This window comes from Ovis canadensis, chromosome 5, assembly GCF_042477335.2.
Source record: "Ovis canadensis isolate MfBH-ARS-UI-01 breed Bighorn chromosome 5, ARS-UI_OviCan_v2, whole genome shotgun sequence".
Classification (NCBI taxonomy): Eukaryota; Metazoa; Chordata; class Mammalia; order Artiodactyla; family Bovidae; genus Ovis; species Ovis canadensis.
In genome coordinates, this window is record NC_091249.1 from 64,848,289 (window position 1) to 64,872,949 (window position 24,661).

The 24,661-nt window shown below is 40.5% G+C and overlaps 1 pseudogene; it reads left to right on the forward strand.

Moving 5' to 3' along the window:
• The first annotated feature begins 16,542 nt into the window (after positions 1 to 16,542).
• Positions 16,543 to 24,448, forward strand: LOC138441612 (protocadherin beta-2-like; annotated as a pseudogene).
• The last annotated feature ends 213 nt before the right edge of the window (positions 24,449 to 24,661 follow it).

Below are 24,661 nucleotides of genomic sequence, written 5' to 3' on the forward strand. Positions count from 1 at the left end.
CTGGGCATACATCTAGACAAAACAATCATTCAAAGGAAAACATGCACCCCTATGTTCATAGGAACTCTCTTCTGAATAGCCAAAACAAGGAAATAACCCCATAGTCTGTCAACTGGTGGACGGATCAAGAAGATGAGGTATACATACACAACAGGGTACTGAATTTTATTTAGCCACAACAGAGAATGAAATTATGCCATTTGCAGCAACATGGATGGACCTAGAGATTACCATACTAAGTGAAGCAAATCAGAAAGAGAAAGACAAATACCTCATGACACCACTTATATTTGGAATCTAAAATCTGACACAAATGAGCTCATCTACAAAACAGAAAACAACCAAGAGATATAAAGAACAGACCTGTGGTTGTCAAGGGGGAAATGATAAGGAAGGGATGGATAAACAGTTTGGGATTAACAGATACATAGAGAATGTGTGAACAAGGTCCTACTGTGTCCAGAGGAAACTATATTAACTATCCTGTGATAAAGATAATGGAGATAAATAAAAGAATGCACATATATGTAAATTTAAATCACTGCACAGTAATGCAGAAATAAACATTGTTAATAACTAAAATGCAATAAAATTAATTTTTAAAAATCTAAGTATGGTATTGACATAAAAAGAAGTATACAAATCAATGAAACAGAGGACAGACCCTAGAAAACAATCCACACACTATTGGTCAATTAATTTGATGACAGAGGCAAGTACATTCAACAGAGCAAAGAGTGTCTTCTGCAAGTGGTATAGGGAAAGATGGACAGCCACATGTAAAACAATGAAGACAGAATACATCCTCCTATTATACAAATAAATTGAAAAGAGTTTAAAGACTAAAGTATAAGTCATAGTATCATAGAACCACAGAAAATATAGGCTAAATATTCTCTAATATAAATAGTTGCAACACTTTCTTCGATATACCTCCCAAATTAAAAGAAAAAATTTCATTGAGACCTAATGAATTTTATTACCATTTAAAGAGAAAAGGAAAGATTCACCAAGGCAAAAAGACAGTCTTCTAAATGGGAGAAAATATTTGAAAACACTGTGACTGACAAGGGCTTAATTTATCAAATATACAAACAGCTAAAAAAAAAAAATAGGCTGGAGATCAAAGGGACAATTCTCCAAAATAGACATCCAGAGGTCAAACTGACATATGAAAAGTTTCTCAACACCCCTGATAATTACAGAAAGCAAATCAAAGAAAAGCTTTGATTTATTAGGATGTAGTGATTTAGCATGACTCACTAGTCAGAATCACCATCATTAAAAAGGATAGAAACAAAGACTGGAGAGGGTAAGGAGAAAAGGAAACACTCCAACAGTGCTGGAGAAAATATAAGTTGGTGCAGCTTCTATGGATAACACTGTGTAAGTTTCACCAAAAAAGTATAAGATGAATTACCACAGGATCCATCAATCCCACTCCTGGGCATATATCTAGACAAAGCAATCATTCAAAGAGATAAATGGACCTCACTGTTCATAGGAGCACTCACCACAACAGCCAAGACAAGGAAACAACCTGGTGGTCCATTAAAACATGTGTGGAAATTAATTTTTAACAAGTGCATGGATCAAGAAGATGAAATGTACATATATACACAACAGAGCCACAACAGAGTATTAAATTATGCCACTGGCAACATATTAAGAGAGATTACCATATTAAGCGAAGGAAGTTAGAAAGAAAAAGAAAACTCAATTTTAATATTCCTTAAATTTGCAATCTAAAAACACAAATAAGCAAAACTAAAAAATAACTCAGAGATACAGAGAACAGACAGGTACTTGGCAAGAAGGACAGGCAGGGATGAATTCAGTTCAGTTCAGTTCAGTCGCTCAGTCGTGTCCAACTCTTCACGACCCCACAAATCACAGCACGACAGGCCTCCCTGTCCATCACCATCTCCCGGAGTTCAGACTCACATCCATTGAGTCAGTGATGCCATCCAGCCATCTCATCCTCTGTCGTCCTCTTCTCCTCCTGCCCCCAATCCCTCCCAGCATCAGAGTCTTTTCCAAGGAGTCAACTCTTCACATGAGGTGGCCAAAGTACTAGAGTTTCAGCTTTAGCATCATTCCTTCCAAAGAACACCCAGGACTGATCTCCTTCAGAATGGACTGGTTGGATCTCCTTGCAGTCCAAGGGACTCTCAAGAGTCTTCTCCAACACCACAGTTCAAAAGCATCAATTCTTCAGCGCTCAGCCTTCTTCACTGCCAGCGTGAGGAATCCCGCCTGTGGCAAAGGTCATGAGGAAAGAAGCCGGACAAAACGCAAAGGCATGATCTGGCTTCAGGGGTTCCCCCTGGGTTTTCCTGAACATCTACCCCCAAAAACCAGAGTCTGCCTGCTTTATTGTACTGTGCTTTCCACTCTTCTGACATTGTCTGGAAAAACTTAACTCAGGGCTTCAGTTAACAGTCTCCTGCATATAAAAAGAATGTCTCGGTTTAAACCCCTTAGATGGCTTTCTAACAGTATACAGCCTTGATGTACTCCTTTTCCTATTTGGAACCAGTCTGTTGTTGCATGTCCAGTTCTAACTGTTGCTTCCTGGCCTGCATACAGATTTCTCAAGAGGCAGGTCAGGTGGTCTGGTATTCCCATCTCTTGAAGAATTTTCCACAGTTTATTGTGATCCACACAGTCAAAGGCTTTGGCATAGTCAATAAAGCAGAAATAGATGTTTTTCTGGAACTCTCTTGCTTTTTCCATGATCCAGCAGATGTTGGCAATTTGATCTCTGGTTCCTCTGCCTTTTCTAAAACCAGCTTGAACATCTGGAAGTTCACAGTTCACGTATTGCTGAAGCCTGGCTTGGAGAATTTTGAGCATTACTTTATTAACATGTGAGATGAGTGCAATTGTGCGGTAGTTTGAGCATTCCTTGGCATTGCCTTTCTTTGGGATTGGAATGAAAACTGACCTTTTCCAGTCCTGGGGCCACTGCTGAGTTTTCCAAATTTGCTGGCATATTGAGTGCAGCACTTTCACAGCATCATCTTTCAGGATTTGAAACAGCTCAACTGGAATTCCATCACCTCCACTAGCTTTGTTCATAGTGATGCTTTCTAAGACCCACTTGACTTCACGTTCCAGTATGTCTGGCTCTAGATGAGTGATCACATCATCAAAAACTAATAAAAAATGGAATAAAAAAATATACAGGAGAGTGAATGCATACTTCTCCAAATAGACCTCCAGATACCCAATGGACACGGGAAAATCATGTCAACCCGGCTGATTGTTATAGAAATGCAAATCTAAATCATAGTGAAGTATCACATCACAAAGGCCAGAATGGTTATCATTAAAAGGCTGAGGTCAGTTTTCATTCCAATCCCAAGGAAAGGCAATGCCAAATAATGTTCAAACTGCCGTACAATTGCATTCATCTCACACGCTAGGAAAGTTATGCTCAAAATTTTCCAAGCTAGGCTTCAACACTATATGACCCAAGAACTTCCAGATATTCAAGGTGGATTTAGAAAAGGCAGAGGAAGCAGAGATCAAATTGTCGGCATGCGTTGGATCATAGAAAAAGCAACAGAATTCCAGAAAAATATCTGCTTTATTGACTATGCCAAAGCCTTTGCCTGTGTGAATCACAACAAACTCTGGAAAATTCTTAAAGAGGTGAGAATACCAGACCATACCAGACCACCTGACCTGCCTCCTGAGAAATCTGTATGCAGGTCAGGAAGCAACAGTTAGAACTGAACATGGAACAACAGACTGGTTCCAAATTGGGAATGGAGTATGTCAAGGCTGTATATTGTCACCCTGATTATTTAACATATATGCAGAGCACATCAGGTGAAATGCTGGGCTGGAAGAAGCACAAGCTGAAATCAAGATTGCCAGGAGAAATATCAATAACCTCAGATACGCAGATGACACCACCCTTATGGCAGAAAGTAAAGAAGAACTAAAAAGCCTTTTGAAGAAAGTGAAAAAAAGAGTGAAAAAGTTGGCTCAAAACTCAACATTCAGAAAATGAAGACCATGGCATCCGGTCCCATCACTTCATGGCAAACAGATGGGGAAACAATGGAAACAGTGAGAGACACTGACAATATACAATATACAGCCTTGATGTACTCCTTTCCTGATTTGGAACCAGTCTGTTGTTCCATGTCCAGTTCCAACTGTTGCTTCTTGACCTGCATACAGATTTCTCAGGAGGCAAAAGGTGGTGGTGCTCCCATCTCTTGAAGAATCTTCCAGTGTTTGTTGTGATCCACACAGTCAAAGGCTTTGCCATAGTCAGTAAAGCAAAAGTAAATGTTTTTCTGGAACTCTCTTGCTTTTTTGATGATCCAACGGATGTTGGCAATTTGATGTCTGGTTCCTCTGCCTTTACTAAATCCAGCTTGAATATCTGGAAGTTCACAGTTCATGTACTATTGAAGCCTGGCTTGGAGGATTTTGAGCGTTACTTTGCTAGCATGTGAAATGAGTATAATTGTGCAGTAGTCTGAGCATTCTCGGGCACTCCCTTTCTCTGGGATTGGAATGAAAACTGACCTTTTCCAATCCTGTGGCCACTGCTGAGCTTTCCAAATTTTCTGGCATATTGAGTGCAGCATTTCCACAGCATCATCTTTTAGGATTTTAAATATCTCAACTGGAATTCTATCACCTCCACTAGCGTTGTTTCTAGTGATGTTTCCTAAGGCCCACTTTACTTCACATTCCAGGATGTCTGGCTCTATGTGAGTGATCACACCATTGTGGTTATCTGGGTCATTAAATCTTTTTTGTATAGTTCCTCTGTGTATTTTTGCCACTTCTTCTTAATATCTTCTGCTTCTATTAGGTCCATACCATTTCCGTCCTTTATTGAGCCCATCTTTGCATGAAATGTTCCCTTGGTATCTCTAATTTTCTTGAAGAGATCTCTAGTCTTTCCCATTCTATTGTTTTCCTCTGTGTCTTTGCACTGATCACTGAGGAAGGCTTTTTTTTCTCTCCTTGCTATTCTTTGGAACTCTACATTCAAATGGATATATCTTTCCTTTTCTCCTTTGCCTTTCACTTCTCTTTTCTCAGCTATTTGTACGGCCTCCTCAGACAACCATTTTGCCTTTTTGCATTTCTTTTTCTTGGGGATGGGTCTTGATCACTGCCTCCTGTACAATGTCATGAACTTCCATCCATAGTTCTTCAAGCACTCTATCAGATCTAATCCCTTGAATCTATTTGTCACTTCCACTGTATAACTGTGAGTGGTGATGGAAGTATAAGTCCGAAGTTATAAAGAACAATATTGCATAGGAACCTGGACTGTTCCATGAATCAAGGAAAATTGGAAGTGGTCAAACAAGAGATGGCAAGAGTGAACATCAACATTTTAGGAATCAGTGAACTAAAATGGAATGGAATGGGTGAATTTAACTCAGATGACCATTTTATCTACTACTATTGGCAAGAATCCCTTAGAAAAAATGGAGTAGCCCTCACAGTCAACAAAAGTGTCTGAAATGCAGTAGTTGGGTGCAATCTCAAAAACAACAGAATGATCTCTGTTCGTTTCCAAGGCAAACCATTCAATATCACAGTAATTCAAGTGTTTACCCCAGCCAGTAATGCTGAAGAAGCTGAAGTTGAATGGTTCTATGAAGGCCTAGAAGACATTCTAGAACCAACACATTCTAGAACCAACACCCCCAAAAGATGTCCTTTGCATTACTGGGGACTAGTATGCAAAAGTAGGAAGTCAAGAGATACCTGTAGTAACAGGGAAGTTTAGTCTTGGAGTACAAAATGAAACAGGGCAAAGGCTAACAGAGTTTTGCCAAGAGAACACACTGGTCATAGCAAACACCTTCTTCCAACAACACAACATGTCCTACACATGGATATCACTAGATGGTCAATGCTGAAATCAGACTGATTATATTCTTTGCAGCCAAAGATGGAGAAGCTCTGTAGAGTCAGCAAAAACAAGGCCTGGAGCTGACTGTGGCTCATATCATAAACTCCTTATTGCCAAATTCAGATTTAAATTGAAAGAAGTAGGGAAAACCACTAGACCATTCAGGTAGGACTTAAATCAAAGACCCCAAATAGCCAAAGCAATCTTGAGAAAGAAGAATGGAACTGGAGGAATCAACCTTCCTGACTTCAGACTATACTACAAAGCTATAGTCATCAAGGCAGTATGTTACTGGCATATAAAAATATAGACCAATGGAACAACACAGAAAGCCCAGAGATAAATCTGTGCACCTTATCTTTGACAAAGGAGGCAAAAATATACAATGGAGAAAAGACAGTCTCTTCAACAAGTGGTGCTGGGAAAACTGGTCAACTCTATGTAAAAGAATGAAATTAGAACACTTCTAAGAGCATACACAAAAATAAATTCAAAATGGATTAAAGACTTAAGACCAGAAACTGCTGCTGCTAAGTCGCTTCAGTCGTGTCCGACTCTGTGCGACCCCATAGATGGCAGCCTACCAGGCTCCTCCGTCCCCGGGATTCTCCAGGCAAGAACACTGGAGTGGGTTGCCATTTCCTTCTCCAATGCATCAAAGTGAAAAGTGAAAGTGAAGTTGCTCAGTTGTGTCTGACTCTTTGAGATCCTATGGACTATAGCCTACTGGCTCCTCCGTCCATGGGATTTTCCAGGCTATAAAACTCTTAAGCAGAACACTCTGACATAAATCACAACAAGATCCTCTATGACCCACCTCCTACAGTAATGGAAATAAAAACAAAAACAAACAAATGGGATCTAATTAAACTTAAAAGCTTTTTGCACAATGAAGGAAACAATAAGGTGAAAAGACAACCCTCAGAATGGGAGAAAATAATAGCAAACAACACAACTGACAAAGAATTAATCTCCAAAACTTACAAGCAGCTCATGCAGCTCAATACCAGAAAAACAACCCAATCAAAAAAGGGGCAGAAGACCTAAAACAGACATTTCTCCAAAGAAGACATAGACGGCTAATGAACATATGAAAAGGTGCTCAACATTGCTCATTATTAGAGAAATGCAAATCAAAACTATAATGAGGTATTATTTCACATTGGTCAGAATGACCACCATCAAAAAGTCTACAAACAATAAATGCAGGAGAGGGTATGGAGAAAAAGAAACTCTTACACTGTTGGTGGTAAATCAAATTGATACAACCACTATGGCGAACAGTATGGAGATGCCTAAAAAAACTAGGAATAAAACTACCACACAACCCAGCCATCCCACTACTGGGTGTACATCCTGAGGAAACCATAAATGAAAAAGACACATGTATCTCAATGTTCACTGAAGTACTATTTACAATATTGATTTACAATGTTGATGTATCTAAATGTACATCAACAGATGAATGACTAAGGAAGCTGTGATACATATACACAATGGAATATTACTCACTTTTAGAAAGTAATGCATTTGAGTCAGTTCTAATGAGGTGGATGAACCTAGAGGCTATCATATAGAAAGAAGTAAGTCAGAAAGCTATGGCAAACCTAGACAGCATATTAAAAAGCACAGACATTACTTTGCCAACATAGTCAAAGCTATGGTTTTTCCAGTAGTCATGTAGCGATGTGAGAGTTGGACCATAAAGAAAACTGAGCACTGAAGAATTGATACTTGGGAACTGTGGTATTGGAGAAGATTCTTGAGAGTCCCTTGGACTGCATGGAGATCAAACCTGTCAATCCTAAAGGAAATCAGTCTTGAATATTCATTGGAAGAAATACTGCTGAAACTGAAGCTCCAATACTTTGGCCACCTGATGCAAAGAATCAACTCATTGGAAAAGACCCTGATGCTGGGAAAGATTGAAGGCAGGAGGAGAAGGGGATTACAGAGAATGAGATGGTTGGATGGCATCACCAACTCAATGGACATGAGTTTGAGCAAGCTCCGGGGAGTTGGTGATGGACTGGGAAGCCTGGTGTACTGCAGTCTATGAAGCCACAAAGAGTCAGACACAATTGAGTGACTTGTCAGAAAGAGAAAGATAAATATTGACTATTAACACATATATATGGAATCCAGAAAGACAGTACTGACAACTCTATGTGATGACAACAAAGAAGACACAGACACAAAGAACAGACTTTTGGAAACAGTGGGGGAAGAAGAAGGTGGGATGATTTGAGAGAACAGCAGTGAAACACACACACTGCCATATGTAAAACAGATAGCCAGTGGGAGTTTGCTGTATGACGCAGGGAACCCAAAGCCAGTGCTCTGTGACAACCTAGATGGATGGGGTGGGGAGGGAGGTGGGATCAAGAGGGAGGGGCCGATGGCCGATTCATGTTGATGTATGGCAAAAAATCATCACAATATTGTAAAGTAATTATCTTCCCCCCTCCCCAAAAACACCAATCACATGGGCTTCCATGATGGTTCAGATGATACCTGGAGAAGGAAAGGACAAGCCACTCCAGTATTCTTGCCTGGAGAATCTGATGGACAGAGGAGCCTGGCAGGCTACCATCCATGTGACTTATGTCACAAAGAGTCTGACACAACTGCATAACTTCACTTCACTTCACATCACACTGGTCAGAATGTCCATCATTAAAAAGGCTTGAAACAACCAAGGCTGGAGAGGGTGTGGAGAAAAGAAAACCCTACTGTTTGTAAGAATGAAAATTGGTGTAGCCTCTATGGATAATACTGTGCAGGTTCTACAAAAAAGTTCATACAATTACCATAGGATCCATCAATCCCACTCCTGGGCATATATCCAAACAAAACTATCTTTCAAAGAGATACATGCATCTATATGTTCATAGGAGCACTTTTCACAAGAGCCAAGACTGAAAACTACCCAAATGTCCATGGACAGGTGCATGGATCAAGAAGAGGAGGTACATATATACAACAGAGTACTTATTCAGCCACAAAGAGAATGAAATAATGCCATCTGCAACAAAATGGATGGTCCTAGAGATTCACATACTATATAAAGGAAATCAGAAAGACAAATGCCATATGATGTCATTTATAGGTGGAATCTCAACTGTGACATAAATGAATTCATCTACACAACACATACACAAAGAACAGACCTGTGGTTTTCAAGAGGGAGATGGATTGGGGAAAAATGGATTGAGTGTTTTGGATTAGCAGATGCAAACTATTATGTAAAGAATGGATAAACACCAAAATCCTACCATATAAGACAGGCAACTACATTCTACGCCCTGTGATTTACTGTAATGAAAGAGAACATGAAAAAAATGTATTTATGTGGATATGTGTGTCACATATGTATGTAAATCTCAAATCACTGTACTGTTCAGGAGAAATTAACACAACATTGCAAAACAACCGTACTTCAAAAAACCAAAGTATGGTTGGTAATGGCACAGGAAGAGACATAGATTAATAGAACAAAATAAGGAGCCCAGAAAGAAATCCACACACCGACAGTCAAGTAATCTTTGTTGAAGGAGTCAAGTATATACAATAGAGAAGACAGTCTCTTCACCAATTGGTACTGGAAAGTTAAACAGCAATAGGTATTAATAAATCAGTGAAATTAGAAAAATGTCTCCAACCACACACAAAAAGAAATTCAAAATGGCCTAAAGATTTAAATATAAGACATGATACCTTAAAACTCCTAGAAGAAAACATAAACAAAACATGCTCTGACATAAACTGTAGCAATATTTTTTTAGATCAGCTTCCCAAAGTGAAAGAAATGAAAACAAAACAAACGCATGGGACCTAATCCACCTTATAAGGTTTGAATAGCAGGAAAAAAAAAGCCATCAAGGATACAAAAGAACAACCTATAGAATAGCAGAAAATGTCTGCAAAGGACCCAACCATCATGGACTTAGTTTATAAAATACAGAAACAGATAAACAACCCAATTAAAAAAAAAAAACCAACCCACGGTAAAAAATGGGCAGGAGACCTAAATAGATATTTTCCAAAGAAGACACCCAGATGTCCTATTGACACAAGAAATAATCAGCTCAATGTCTCTGATCATTAGAGAAATGTAAATCAAAATTACAAACTGGTACTACCTCACACGCGCCAGAACAAAAAGTGAAAGTCGCTCAGTTGCATCTGACTCTTAAAGTCCATGGAATTCTCCAGGCCAGAATACTAGAGTGGATAGCCTTTCCCTTCTCCAGATGATCTACCCGACCCAGGGATCAAACCAAGGTCTCCCACATTGCAGGTGGATTCTTTACCAGCTAAGCCACCAGAGAAGCCCAAGAATACTGGAGCAGGTAGCCTATTCCTTCTCCAGAGAACTGTCCCAACCCAAGAATCAAACTGGGGTCTCCTGCATTGCAGGTGGTTTCTTTACCAGCTGAGTTAATCTACAAATAACAAATGTTGGAAAGGGTATATAGAAAATGAAACCCTTCTACACTGTTGGTGGGAATGTAAAATGGTGCAGCCTCTATGGAAAATATGTGTAGGTTCCACAAAAAAAGTACAAATAGAATTACCATAGGACCCAGCATTCCCACTCCTGGACATATATCCAGACAAAAGTATCCTTCAAAGAGATACATGCACCCGTATGTTCATAAGAGCACTCTTCATGACATCCAAGACAGGGGAACAACCTACGTGTCCTGTGACAGGTGACTGGATCAAGAATATGAGGTACATACACACAACAGAGTACTAATGATCTACAACAAAGAATGAAATTATGCCATTTACGGCAATATGGACAGACCCTGAGTTTACCAAACTAAGGGGAGAAATTAGAAAGAGACAGAGAAATAGCATATGCTGTCACTTACATATGGAATCTCAAATATGACATAAACAAATCCTATCTATTCTACATAGATACTCTATATACTCTATAGAGTAGAAAAGATACACAGAGAGAACACACCTGTAGTTGCCGAGAGGGAGAGGGACTGAGGGAGGAATGGACTGGGAGTTTGGGATTAGCAGATGCAAACTAATTTATAGAAAATGGAAAAACAACAGGCCCCACTGTATAGTACATGGAAGTATAAACAAAGTCTTATGATAAACTAAAAGGAAAAATATGGAAAAGAATCTTTATGAAATGAATCACTATGCTGTACAGTAGAACTTACCACAACTATATTACAATAAACAACATTGCCAAAAAAAAAGTGTGTTATTGGCTAAAAATCATATAGATCAATACAACAGAAGAGAAGCCCAGAAATAAATCCACATACCAACAGTCAATTAATCTTTGATGAAGAATGAGAGTATATACAGTGGAAAAAGGATGGTCCCTTCAGCAAGCTGTGTTAGGAAAACAGGACAGCCACATGTATATCAGTGAAGTTACAACACTTTCTCCAACTATCCACAAAAAGAAATCTAAAATGGCTTAAAGATTTACATATAAGACATGACATCATAAAACTCCTAGAAGAAAACATTAAGCAAAACATATTCTGACATAAACTGTAGCAGTATTTTCTTAAATAAGTCTCCCAAAGCAAAAGAAAGGAAAGCAAAAATAAATGGGACCATGTGTCTCTTTCAATTCTGGTTTCCTCGGTGTGTATGCCCAGCAGTGGGATTGCTGGGTCATAAGGTAGTTCTATTTGTAATTTTTTAAGGAATCTCCACACTGTTCTCCATAGTGGCTGTACTAGTTTGCATTCCCACCAACAGTGTAGGAGGGTTCCCTTTTCTCCACACCCTCTCCAGCATTTATTGCTTGCAGATTTTTGGATCGCAGCCATTCTGACTGGTGGAAACCAGAATTGAAAGAGACACATGTACCCCAATGTTCATCGCAGCACTGTTTATAATAGCCAGGACATGGAAACAACCTAGATGTCCATCAGCAGATGAATGGATAAGAAAGCTGTGGTACATATACACAATGGAGTATTACTCAGCCGTTAAAAAGAATTCATTTGAATCAGTTCTGATGAGATGGATGAAACTGGAGCCGATTATACAGAGTGAAGTAAGCCAGAAAGAAAAACACCAATACAGTACACTAACACATATATATGGAATTTAGGAAGATGGCAATGACGACCCTGTATGCAAGACAGGAAAAAAGACACAGATGTGTATAACGGACTTTTGGACTCAGAGGGAGAGGGAAAGGGAGAGGGTGGGATGATTTGGGAGAATGGGAATTCTAACATGTATACTATCATGTAAGAATTGAATCGCCAGTCTATGTCTGACGCAGGGTGCAGCATGTTTGGGGCTGGTGCATGGGGATGACCCAGAGAGATGTTGTGGGGAGGGAGGTGGGAGAGGGGTTCATGTTTGGGAACGCATGTAAGAATTAGAGATTTTAAAATTTAAAAAATAAAAAACTAAAAAAATAAAATAAAAATAAAAAAAGAAATGAAGTCAGTTACATCATGAAGCTCCGTTATAGACTATTTATATGATCTTAATTTAAACACTGATTGTTGATTTAATGAAAAGTTATAATACAGTTATGTTGGGTAGGAGGAAAAATAAATAAATAAATGGGACCTAATCAACTTTAAAAGCTTTTGAATAGCAAAGGAAACCATCAACAAAAGAAAAGACAACCTTGGAATAGGAGAAAACGTTTGCAAATGATGTAACCAGCAAGGACTTCGTTTCTAAAATACACCAACAGCGTAAACACTCAGTTTTTTAAAAAGCCACTGAAAAAATGGGCAGGAGACCTAAATAGACATTTCTCCAAAGACATCTAGATGGTCAACTGATACAGAAATAATCAGCTCAGCATCACTGATCATTGTTGTTGTTCAGTCACCCAATCACGTCCAACTCTTTGCAACGCCATGGCCTGCAACACACTAGGTTTCCTTGTCCTTCACCATCTCCCAGAGCCTGATCAAACTCATGTCCATTGAGTCGGTGATACCATCCAACCATCTCCTCCTCTGTCATCCCCTTCTCCTCCTGCCTTCAATCTTTCCCAGCATCAGGGTCTTTCAAATGAGTCAGTTCTTTGCATCAGGTGGCCAAAGTATTGGAGCTTCAGTACCAGTCCTTCCAATGAATATTCAAGACTGAGTTCCTTTAGGATTGACTGGTTTGATCCTCCTTGAAGTCTTAAGGACTCTCTCAAGAGTCTTCTCCAACATTATACTTCTAAAGCATCAGTTCTTTGGCACTCAGCCTTCTTTATGGTCCAGCTCTCACATCCATGCCTGACTACTGGAAAAACCACAGTTTTGACTATATGGACCTTTGTCAGCAAAGTAATGTCTCTGCTCTTTAATACACTGTCTAGGTTTGTCACAGCTCTTCTTCCAAGGAGCAAGCATGCAAAGCAAAATTACATTGTGGTGTAATATCACACCAGTGAAAATGGCCATCATTAAAAATCCAGAAATAACAAATGCTGCAGAGGGTATGGAGAAAAGAGAACATTCCTATACTGTTGGTGGGAATGAAAACTGGTACAGCCTCCATGGAGAACAGTATGCATATTTCACAAAAACAAGTACAAATGGAGTTACATAAGGCAGAGGAACAAGAGATCAAATTGCCAACATCTGCTGGATCATGGAAAAAGCAAAAGAGTTCCAGAAAACCATCTATTTCTGCTTTATTGACTATGCCAAAGCCTTTGACTGTGTGGATCACAATTAACTGTGCAAAATTCTGAAAGAGATGGGAATACCAGACCATCTCACTTGCCTCTTGAGAAACCTGTATGCAGGTCAGGAAGCAACAGAACTGGACATGAAACAACGGACTGGTTCTAAATAGGAAAAGGAGTACATCAAGGCTGTATATTTTCACCCTGTTTATTTGACTTCTATGCAGAGTACATCATAAGAAATGCTGGGCTGGATGAAGCACAAGCTGGAATCAAGATTGTCAGGAGAAATATCAATAACCTCACATATGCAGATGATGCCACCCTTATGGCAGAAAGTGAAGAAGAACTAAAAAGCCTCTTGATGAAAATGAAAGAAGAGAGTGAAAAAGTTGGCTTAAAGCTCAACATTCAGAAAACTAAGATCATGGCATCCAGTCCCATCACTTCATGGCAAATAGATGGGGAAACAGTGGAAACAGTGGCTGACTTTATTTTTCTGGGTTCCAAAATCACTGCAGATGGTAATTGCAGCCATGAAATTAAAAGACGCTTACTCCTTAGAAGGAAAGTTATGACCAACCTAGACAGCATATTAAAAAGCAGAGACATTACTTTGTCAACAAACAAAGGTGCATCTAGTCAAGGCTATGGTTTTTCCAGTAGTCATGTATGGATGTGAGAGTTGAACTATAAAGAAAGCTGAGTGCCGAAGAATTGATGCTTTTGAACTGTGGTGTTGGAGAAGGCTCTTGAGAGTCCCTTGGACTGCAAGGAGATCCAACCAGTCCATTCTAAAGGAGATCAGCCCTGGGAGTTCACTGGTAGGATTGATGTTGAAGCTGAAACTCCAATACTTTGGCCATCTGATGCGAAGAGCTGACTCATTTGAAAAGACCCTGATGCTGGGAAAGATTGAGGGCAGGAGGAGAAGGGGACGACAGAGGATGAGATGGCTGAATGGCATCATAGACTCAACGGACATGGGTTTGGATGGACCCCGGGAGTTGGTGACGGACAGGGAGGCCTGGCGTGCTGCGGTTCATGGGGTCGCAAAGAATCGGACATGACTGAGCGACTGAATTGACTGAACTGATGATCCAGCAATCCCACTCCCAGGCATATATCCAAATAAAAGTATCATCAAAGAGATACACACACTCCTATGTTCATAGGAGCACTCTTCACGATAGTCAAGACAGGGAAACAACCATCTGTCCTTTGACAGATCAAGAAGATGTAGTACACATATACAATGGAGTCCTACTTAGCCACAACAAAGAATGAAATAATGCCATTTTCAGCAATATGGATGGATGGATTGTGACTTTACCAAACTGCAGGAAAACAGAAAGACAGAGAAGTAGCATATGATATCACTTACACGTGGAATCTCAAAGATGACACAAATGAACTCATCTGCACAATAGGAGGAGTCTCACAAGAGAGAGAACAGACTTGTGGTTGCCAAGCGAAAGAGGGACTTGGGGGCAATGGATTGGGAGTTTGGGTTTAGAAGAAGCAAACCATTCTGTATAGAATGGATAAAGAACAAGGTCCTACGAAACAGCACAGGAAACTATATATAATATCCTGTGAGAAACAGTAATAGAAAAGAATATGGAAAAGTACATACATGGAAAATGGAATCACTGTGTTATATAACAAAAATGAACACAACATGGTAACAACTATATTTCAGTAAAATAAATTTAAAAAAAATCAAACTGTGGTATTGGCACCAAAAAAGACACAGAGATCAATGGAATTGAATAAGGAGTCCAGAAATACATTGACAGTCAATTAATCTTCAGTAAAGTAGGCATGTATATAGAACAAAGAAAAGACAGTCACTTTAGCTATTAGTGTTGATAAAGCTGGACAGGAACATGTAATTCAATGAAGGTAGAACACTCCCTCCCATAATACATAAAAATAAACTCAAAATGACATAAAGGCTTAAATATAAAATATGACACCATAAAATTCCTAGAAAAGAACATAGCAAAACATTGTCAGAGATAAATTATAGCATATTTTCTTTGATCAGTCTCCAAGGCAAAATAAACAAAACCAAAAATAAACAAATGGGATCCAATCAACCTATAAGCTTTTGAAAATCAAAAGAAATCATCAGGACTTTCCTAATGGTCCAGTGGTTAAGATTCAGAGCTTCCATTGCAGGAGGTGCAGGTTGATCCCTGGTCAGGGAACTAAGATCCCGCATGCTGTGTGGCACAGCTAAAAAACAAACAAACAAACAAGGACACTATCAACAAAACGAATAACATAGAGTGGGAGAAAATATTTGCAAATGGTGTGTCAGACAAGGGCTTAATTTTCAGAATATACAAACAGCTCATACAATTCAATATAAAAAAAATCTGGTCAAAAAATGGGCAGAAGATTTAAAAGAATGAAATAATGCCATTTGCAGCAACATGGATAGAACTAGAGATTGTCACATTGAGTGAAGTAAGACAGAGGAGAAATGTGGTATGACATCTTTTATATGTGGAATCTAAAAATAAATGATACAAATGAACTTGTTTACAAAACAGAAAGAGAAAGATTTAGAGAAGGAACTTTCCAGGGGAAGGATGGGAAAAGAGATAGTTAGGAAGTTTGGGATGGACGTGTACACACTGCTATATTTAAAATGGACAGTAAACAAAGACCTACTGTACAGCTCATGGAACTTGCTCAATGTTATTTGGCAGCCTGGATGGGAAGGGAGTTTGGGAGAAGAGGTACATGTATATGTATAGCTGAGTGCCTTCCTTGTTCACCTGAAACTATTACAACATTGTTCATCAGTTATAACCCAACACAACATAAGAAGTTTAAAAATAAATAAAAAGCACATAGCATTTACCATTTAAAGAATTAAATTAAAACCAAAAGAGGAAGATGTGGTACATATATATAAAAGAATGTTACTCAGCCACGAAAAAATGAAATAATGCTATTTGTAGCAACACTGATGGAACTAGAGATTATCATGGCAAATGAAGCCAGACCAAGAAAGGTAAGCATTATATATTATTATTTATATATGGAATATAAAAAATAATACAAATAAACTTGTTTATAAATCTGAAATAGACTCACAGACATAAAAACAAAATTATGGTTACTCAGTGGGAAAGGGGAGGATAAAACAGGAGTTGGGATTAACACATATGCACTCATATACAAAATGTTAATAGATAAATGAGCAGTTACTGCATAGCACAGGGAGCTATATTCAGTATCTTGTAATAACCTATAATGAAACTGAATCTGAAAAAGAATATATATATACACACACACACACATGCACACAGGTATGTGTATATATATCTGAATCACTCTGCTGTATATCTGAAACTAACACTATATTGTAAATCAACTATACTTCAAACAAAGTTGCTATGAGAGGAGAGGTCTAATATTGTCACCATAATTACAACAACAAAGTGAAAACTGAACTAAATGTACAGTTTGCAGTGATGGAATATTCACCCAAATCTCATGTACATTCTGGAACTCTAGAAGAATTTTTCAAAGGGAGGCTATCTCATATTCATAAGTTTTTCTCAAATTACATCAAGGAAATCTACAAGCAATAGTTGGAACTTCTATACATCTGCCTTCTCACTGGAAGCAAAGGCTGTTTAGTGGGCAGATCTAAGATATTCTTTGGTCTCTGAGGAAACCGTCTGCTTGGGTCTGTCCTCTGCTGCAAAATGTTTACTACAATGAGTTTAGTTAGATCCTTTTCCTGACATAACTACCATATATTTACATATGTATGTATGTATACACACACCACACTTTATCTACTCATTTGTTGACCATGTCTTAGCTATTATGAAAAATATGCAATGACCATGGGCTGCAAATATCTCAAGACAGTGATTTCATATCCTTCAGCTATATATCCATAAGAGGAATTGCTAGATCATATGATAGTTCTTGGGCTTCCCAGGTGGCGCTAGTGGTAAAGAACCTGCCTGCCAATGCAGGAGACAGATTTGATCCCTAGGTTGAAAAGATTCCCCGGGGGAGGGCATGGCAACCCACTCCAGTATTCTTGCCTGGAAAGTCCCATGGACAGAGGAGCCTGGTGGGCTACCGTCCATGGGGTCACAAAGAGTAGACACAACTGAAGTGAATTAGCAGGAGCAGCAACATGATAGTTCTTTTTAAATTTTATGAGGTACCTCCATACTCGTTTCCATAGTAATTGTACCAATTTACATTCCTACCAACAGTGCACACTGGAGTCATTTAGGCTTACATTTGTCTGCAGGAGTAAACCAAACTATATAGAGTAGTTTCTGCTTTCACTGTATCACCACTTAAAATAGCTAGCACTTATTAAACACCATGATATTCCAAGCACTGGGCTGACCATTTCATAAGTATTGTTTCAGTTAATTCTTACGATGTCATAAAGTTGATATCACTGTTACATCTACTTTTCTTCAAATGAGGAAACTGAAGCCTGGAGAGAGTAAATAATTTTTCTAACAATACATATATGATGTAGCAGAGCCAGAACTTGAATATCAGTCCTCCTGACATAAAAGTCTATGTTTTTAATCACCACTGGAAAATATCTCTGAAAAATACTGTTAACAGAACAAACTACTCAAACATGCAATACTCATACTGCAGGCACCACCATAACCTAGCTCAATCATGTCCAACTCTGCGACCCCATGGACTGTGGCCTGCCAGGCTCCTGCGTCCGTGGAATTTTCGAGTCAAGAATACTGGAGTGGGTTGCCATTTCCTACTCCAGGGGATCTTCCCAACCCAGGGACTGAACTTCTCTCTTGCATCTCCTGCATTGGCAGGCAGATTCTTTACCAGCTGTACCACCTGGGAAGCTCCACGATGGGACTCTCCTTTAAAATGAGTATTAGATGAGCGAATTCAATTGGAAAAGGGCCCAGTCTCAGTCTGTTGTTAGTTGTCACTCCACAGCACTTCATACAGAGCTCTGTGCTGTTGACTAATTGAGGAAAAGGCTGCATCTCACATAAGTCATGATGTTCCCATCATATGAGTAAATCTTTACTGTAAAATCAAAAATACTTTATCAGCAGCAGAACCATCATTTCCATTGGTTTCTGTTTATGTTGGTTCCATAAAACTCAACTTACCTCAAACCTTATCTCCTCTGAGAATCTTTCCTGATGCTTCATTTCTGTTATTACTTAAATATCCCTTTTGAGTACGTCCAAGTGCCTGTGCAAATTTCCATCTTAGCACTCCTCACTCACTACAGTAACTTTATGTGTGTCATCCTTCCAGGCTGTAACCTCTTGGGGTGTAGGTACCAGGCTTCATTCAACTTACTATCCCTAAATGCCTTTCACAGAGCCTGAAATGTATCTGTGTGTAATAAACACCAATGAATTAAAAAATTCAGTGAATGCATGGCCTGTCTGAAATGAAAGAAATCAAGTTCAAGTTACTCTCAGAAGAAATTGTATAGCTGAATGATTTTTTAAAAAGGCCATATACAAATTAAAAATTATAATAAGCTAAACCAAAAGTCAGAGAAGTTATTTAGACTACCACTAGACCACGTGACACAAACATTTTTTTGTTTTTGTTTTTGATAGTTTCTGTTCAGACGCCTGGCGGGGCTGCCGACAGAAAAAAAGGCGGGGGCGGAGGTAGAGCCCTGCACCTGCCACAGGCTCCATTTCAGAAAAGACGAAATCTGAGAGGTGCTGGATCGACATGCCTTGGCAAACGTTGGCAGCAAGCTCAGATTTCAAACCTTTTTTCAAACACAAGGGGACTAAATATATGTTGGTATAGCCTCCTGAAAAACTGTCGAAGGCTTCTTTCATTAAAAACAATGCAGTCAAAGAGAGAGAGAGAGACGATGCTGGAAACTGAGAGAAAAGCTGGCAGAAAAAGGCAAGTGGTGAGTTTTCCTTTTCTTCCTGGGCGTAGGGTAGGGGGCCCAGAAAAAGTAAAGCTGCTTTTTATAGTTCCTGTAGATTTGGAAGCAGAAAGGGGAGTGTCTGCATAGCTGTGGGTGGACACACCCAAGCAAGGTGGTTTCCAAAGTGATAAAGGATTCCTGAGAAGAGAAAGGCTCTTCTCTGGGTGGATCTAAACCGTTGAGATCAAACAATATTTTAGATATACCCACAGAAGAAGCCTTTGTTTCTGAATAGGAAGCCAGACCTATGGAAACTATACATTTCCAAGTATTACCTAAAAACTTTTTTGTTTTCTGAGAAAAATCAATGAATCTGAGATGTTGCCACTTTGGGAAATTCTTATTAATGTTTCAGAATGTACATGGAGATATGCATGAGATTTGGGTGGCTTTTCCATCACTGGAAACCACACAGGGAGTTCAATTCACAATAATACACAATGCAATAGTGGGGTAAGTAATTTGCCAATTCAGGAGGGGAAAAAAAATCCCTGGATGAAGTACAACCTAAGGTAAGTTTAATTCTCACAGAAAAGAATAAGAGGTATCAACACTAGTCTCAGACCTCCTAAGGTCAAGATTGTGACAACCAATGACAATCTTGGCAATGCATGCTTTTCAGCAACCTGGTTATCAAAGGCTGCAAAAGGTTTAAATCTTAGTAAATTAAGAAACAGTTCACCGAATTCTCCAATTTCTGGAATGTGTTCACCAAACACTTTAAATACCACTCATGTACTTCCCTGGTGGTCCAATGGTTAAGAATCTATCTGCCAATGCAGGGGACATGGGTTTGATCCCTGGTCCAGGAAAATTCCACATGCCACAACTACTGAAGCCCTTGACCCCTAGAGACTGTACTCCACAAAAAAAGACGCCACCACAATGAAAAACCTGAATATTGCAACTAAAGAGTAGCCCCCACTTGAAGCAACTAAAGAAAGCCCATGCAGCAACTAAGACCCACTGCAGTCAAAAATAATAAATAAATGTTTAAAATAGCAATAAATACCACTCATATCTGTGAATTATAAACATCCACTGCAAAAAAATTACCAGGCAATTTCAGGGTTATGTGGCAAACAGTCAGGCAATTTACATCAGAAATAGCTTCAGAAATACCTTCATGTAAAAGATGATGGATAACAACTGCATTTACTTTCACGTAAAAGATGTTGGATGACAACTGCATTGGATGACAATTGTATAAAGCTGGTCATGTTGACACTTACTGCTCATCCTAGAGTACGTCCAGAATTTGACTTCACCTCTTTAAGAATTATCTCAGAACTCTGGAATAAAAAGAAAATGCCTTGGTCCTTCCTTCCAAAATTTTCTTTCCATTGAATGTAAAAAAAAAAAATTCCCACACTCTGCCAACCTAGTGCAGGACAGAGAGACAAGAGATATACCTCTTTAACATCACTTTATCTCCAATTAAATTAGGTTCCGGAGAAGACAATGGCAACCCACTCCAGTACTCTTGCCTGGAAAATCCAATGGATGGAGGAGCCTGGTAGGCTGCAGTCCATGGGATCACTAAGAGTCAGGCATGACTGAGCATCTTCACTTTTCTCTTCCATGCATTGGAGAAGGAAATGGCAACCCACTCCAGTGTTCTTGCCTGGAGAATCCCAGGGACGGGGGAGCCTCGTGGGCTGCTGTCTATGGGGTCGCACAGTCAGACACGACTGAATCAACTTAGCAGCAGCAAATTGGGTTCTTTGAAGCTGAAAACAAGACAGTAGGTGGCGATAACTATCGCCCTTGGCATTCCTTTTTTTCTCGGCTCTGGGTAAAAAGTAGAGAAAAACATCCCCTTTCCAAATAACATTATAGTTGTTTTATTGCTCTAACTTCACTAGTGTCTTCTTTTGTTCTGAAGCATAAATAATTGTTCATTTATAGTCAACAAGTACTGATACCTTACCTATTTTTACCTTTTTATTTACCTACAAGATAACTGATCTGGACACTTCAAAATATTCAGTATCAATAAAATACAGTGGACCGTTCCAGAATAAATAGATGTAACATCCAATACAATCATGAAACTTGATTAAAAAAAAAACAAATTTTCTGTGATATTCCTTACATCAAGTGGCTAAAAAAATTAGAGCATTTGTAAAAGGAATTCAGTGAATATGAATTCTTATTTAGTTCAGTAAAGTTCAGTCACTCAGTCGTGTCCGACTCTTTGTGACCCCATGAACTGCAGCAGGCCAGGCCTCCCTGTCCATCACCAACTCCGGGAAGAAAATTGGGGAAGGATAATGAAAGGATAATTAAGAAAAATCATTAGGGACTATATTTTAGATAATCTGGAATTTTTGTTGTTTCGGTACATTAAGAGACACTACTTGAAAATATTCCACTTGAATGCCATCAGTCTGAAAATAAAGGGCTGGGATTTTCTAAATATTGTGCAGAAAATAAACACTCAGAAAGGACGCGGGGTGGCGCTGCAGCATTAGAAGTAGAAGAAAGCAAGCTACCAGCCTGTGCTCCTCTAGCGATGTTCTGCTTAAGAAGCAAGCAGGAAAGGGAGGCTTTTTAAGGCAGTTGCTCGGGGAAATCAGGGCCCTAGACATCTCTATTTATCCCAGGATCTGACTGATACTGGGAGATCAGCGACGTGAATCCGAGCTGGGTCAAGTCGTCTGGGAAACCAGAAAGCAATGAAGGCAGGAGAGAATGGAACGCTTTCTGAAACAAAGGCAAGTCTTGATATTCCTTGTTTTGCTGGGCATTAACTCAGGCTGGTTCTGAGCCTAGGCATTATTCAGTGGCTGAGGAAATGGACAGTGGCTCCTTTGTGGCCAATCTATTGAAAGACCTGGGATTGGGGGTAGATAATCTAGCTGTGCACCCCAGGGTTGTTTCTGAATTGGGGAAAAAAAATGCGTTTGCATTTTGATAGGTAGACCGAAGATTTGTTGTTAAATGACAAACAGGACCAGGAGGAGCTGTGTGGCCTTACCGAACCCTGTGTACTACCTTTCCAGATATTACTAGACAATCCCTTGCAGTTTTTCCAGGCTGAGATACGGATTAGGGGCATAAATAATCATTCCCCAGTTTTCCCAGACAAAGAAATAATTTTGAAAATTTCAGAAAGTATCACTCCCAGAACTACTTTCCAAATAGCATGTGCCCTGGACTTAGATGTAGGAATCAACAGTTTCCAAGTTATACAGTCAGCCCCAATTCCCACTTCCATCTTAAATTACAAGACAGTTCCAAGAGCACAATATTACCACAAGCCGGTGCTGGACAAAGCACTGGATCGAGAGGAACAGCCTGAGATCAGATTAACCCTCACAGCACTGGATGGCGAGATTCCACCCAGGTCTGGGACTGATGCGCATTAGACATCAATGATAATGCCCCCGAGTTTGTATAGCGGCACTATGAGGTGCAAGTCCTGGAACACTGCCCCATTGGATTCCAGGCTGCCATCGTTTCTGCCAGAGATTTAGATATTGGAACCAATGGAGAAATATCTTATGTATTTTCGCAAGCACCTGAAGATATCTGCAAAACATTTCGAAAAAATGCAAATTCGGGAGAAATCCTTTTAATACGAGAACTGGATTTTTAATCTACACAGACCTATACATTAAATATTCAGGCGACAGATGGTGGGGGCTTTTCTGGAAGTTGTGTGGTGCTTGTTCAAGTGATGGATTTGAATCCATCACTGACCATATCAACTCTTTTCAATGAAATCCTAGAAAATTTGCGGGAGACCGTAATTGCTGTATTCAGCGTTTCAGACACTGACTCGGGACAATGGAAGGATGGCTTGCTCCATCCAAGAGGATCTTCCTTTCAATCTTAAACCCTCTGTTAAAAACTTTTATACTTTAGTCACAAACACAGCCCTGGACCGAAAAGCAAGATCCGAATATAACATCACAATCACTGTCACTGACATGGCAACTCCCAAGACTGAAAACCCGAGCACAACATAATCGTGTTGGTGTCTGACGTCAATGACAACGACCCCGCCTTCACCCAGACTTCCTACACCCTGTGGGTCCGCAAGAATAGCCCCGTCCTGCACATAGGCAGCGTCAGCGCCACAGACACACGACAATGCCCAGGTCACCTACTCGCTGCTGCCGCTCCCCGACCCGCTCGTGCCTCCCGCCTCCCTCGTGTCCATCAACCCCGACAACGGCCACCTCTTCGCCCTCACGTCCCTGGACTACGAAGCCCTGCGGGCTTTCGAGTTCCACGTGGGCGCCACCGACCGCGGCTCGCCCGCGCTCAGCAGCCAGGCGCTGGTGCGCGTGCTCGTGGCGGACGCCAACGACAACGCGCCCTTCGTGCTCTACCCGCTGCAGAACGCCTCGGCGCCCTGCACCGAGCTGGTGCCCAGGGCGGCCGAGCCGGGCTACCTGGTGACCAAGGTAGTGGTGGTGGACGGCGACGCGGGCCAGAATGCCTGGCCGTCATACCAGCTGCTCAAGGCCACGGAGCCCGGGCTGTTCGGCGTGTGGGCACACAACGGCGAGGTGCGCACGGCGCGGCTGCCAACGCGCCCAAGTAGCGGCTGGTGGTGCTGGTCAAGGACAACGGCGAGCCGCCGCTGTCGGCCAGCGTCACGCTGCACGTGCTGCTGGTGGACGGCTTCTCGCAGCCCTACCTGCCGCCGCCGGAAGCGGAAGCGGCGGCCGCGGCGCCGGCCGACCCGCTCACCGTCTACCTGGTGGTGGCCTTGGCGTCGGTGTCGTCGCTCTTCTTCTCCGTGCTGGTGTTCGTCTTGGCGGGTCGCTGCCCGGTGGCCAAGGGCCACTTCCCAGGCCACCTGGTGGACGTCAGCAGCATGGGGACCCTGCCCCAGAGCTACCAGTACGAGGTGTGCTTGACAGGAGGCTGGAGGTTAAATGAGTTTAAATTCTTGAAACCGATTCTTGCTAGTAGTCTGGTTCAAGACACTGGGCAGGAGTAGCGCAGATCTGCAATTCCAAGAATAGCCGTTGGTTTCATTAACATTAGAATCAAAAAGTTTTTTGACTACGAAAGTGTAGGGAAGGAGCAAATTGGTTAAGATGGCGGTGATCAGACTCACCCCCAAGGCCTCTGGTTCTCACCCAGCTTTTAAAAATACCTAGTTACATTACAGCTGAGCTCATTTATAGCACTGCGCAGGCGCAATGCCCTA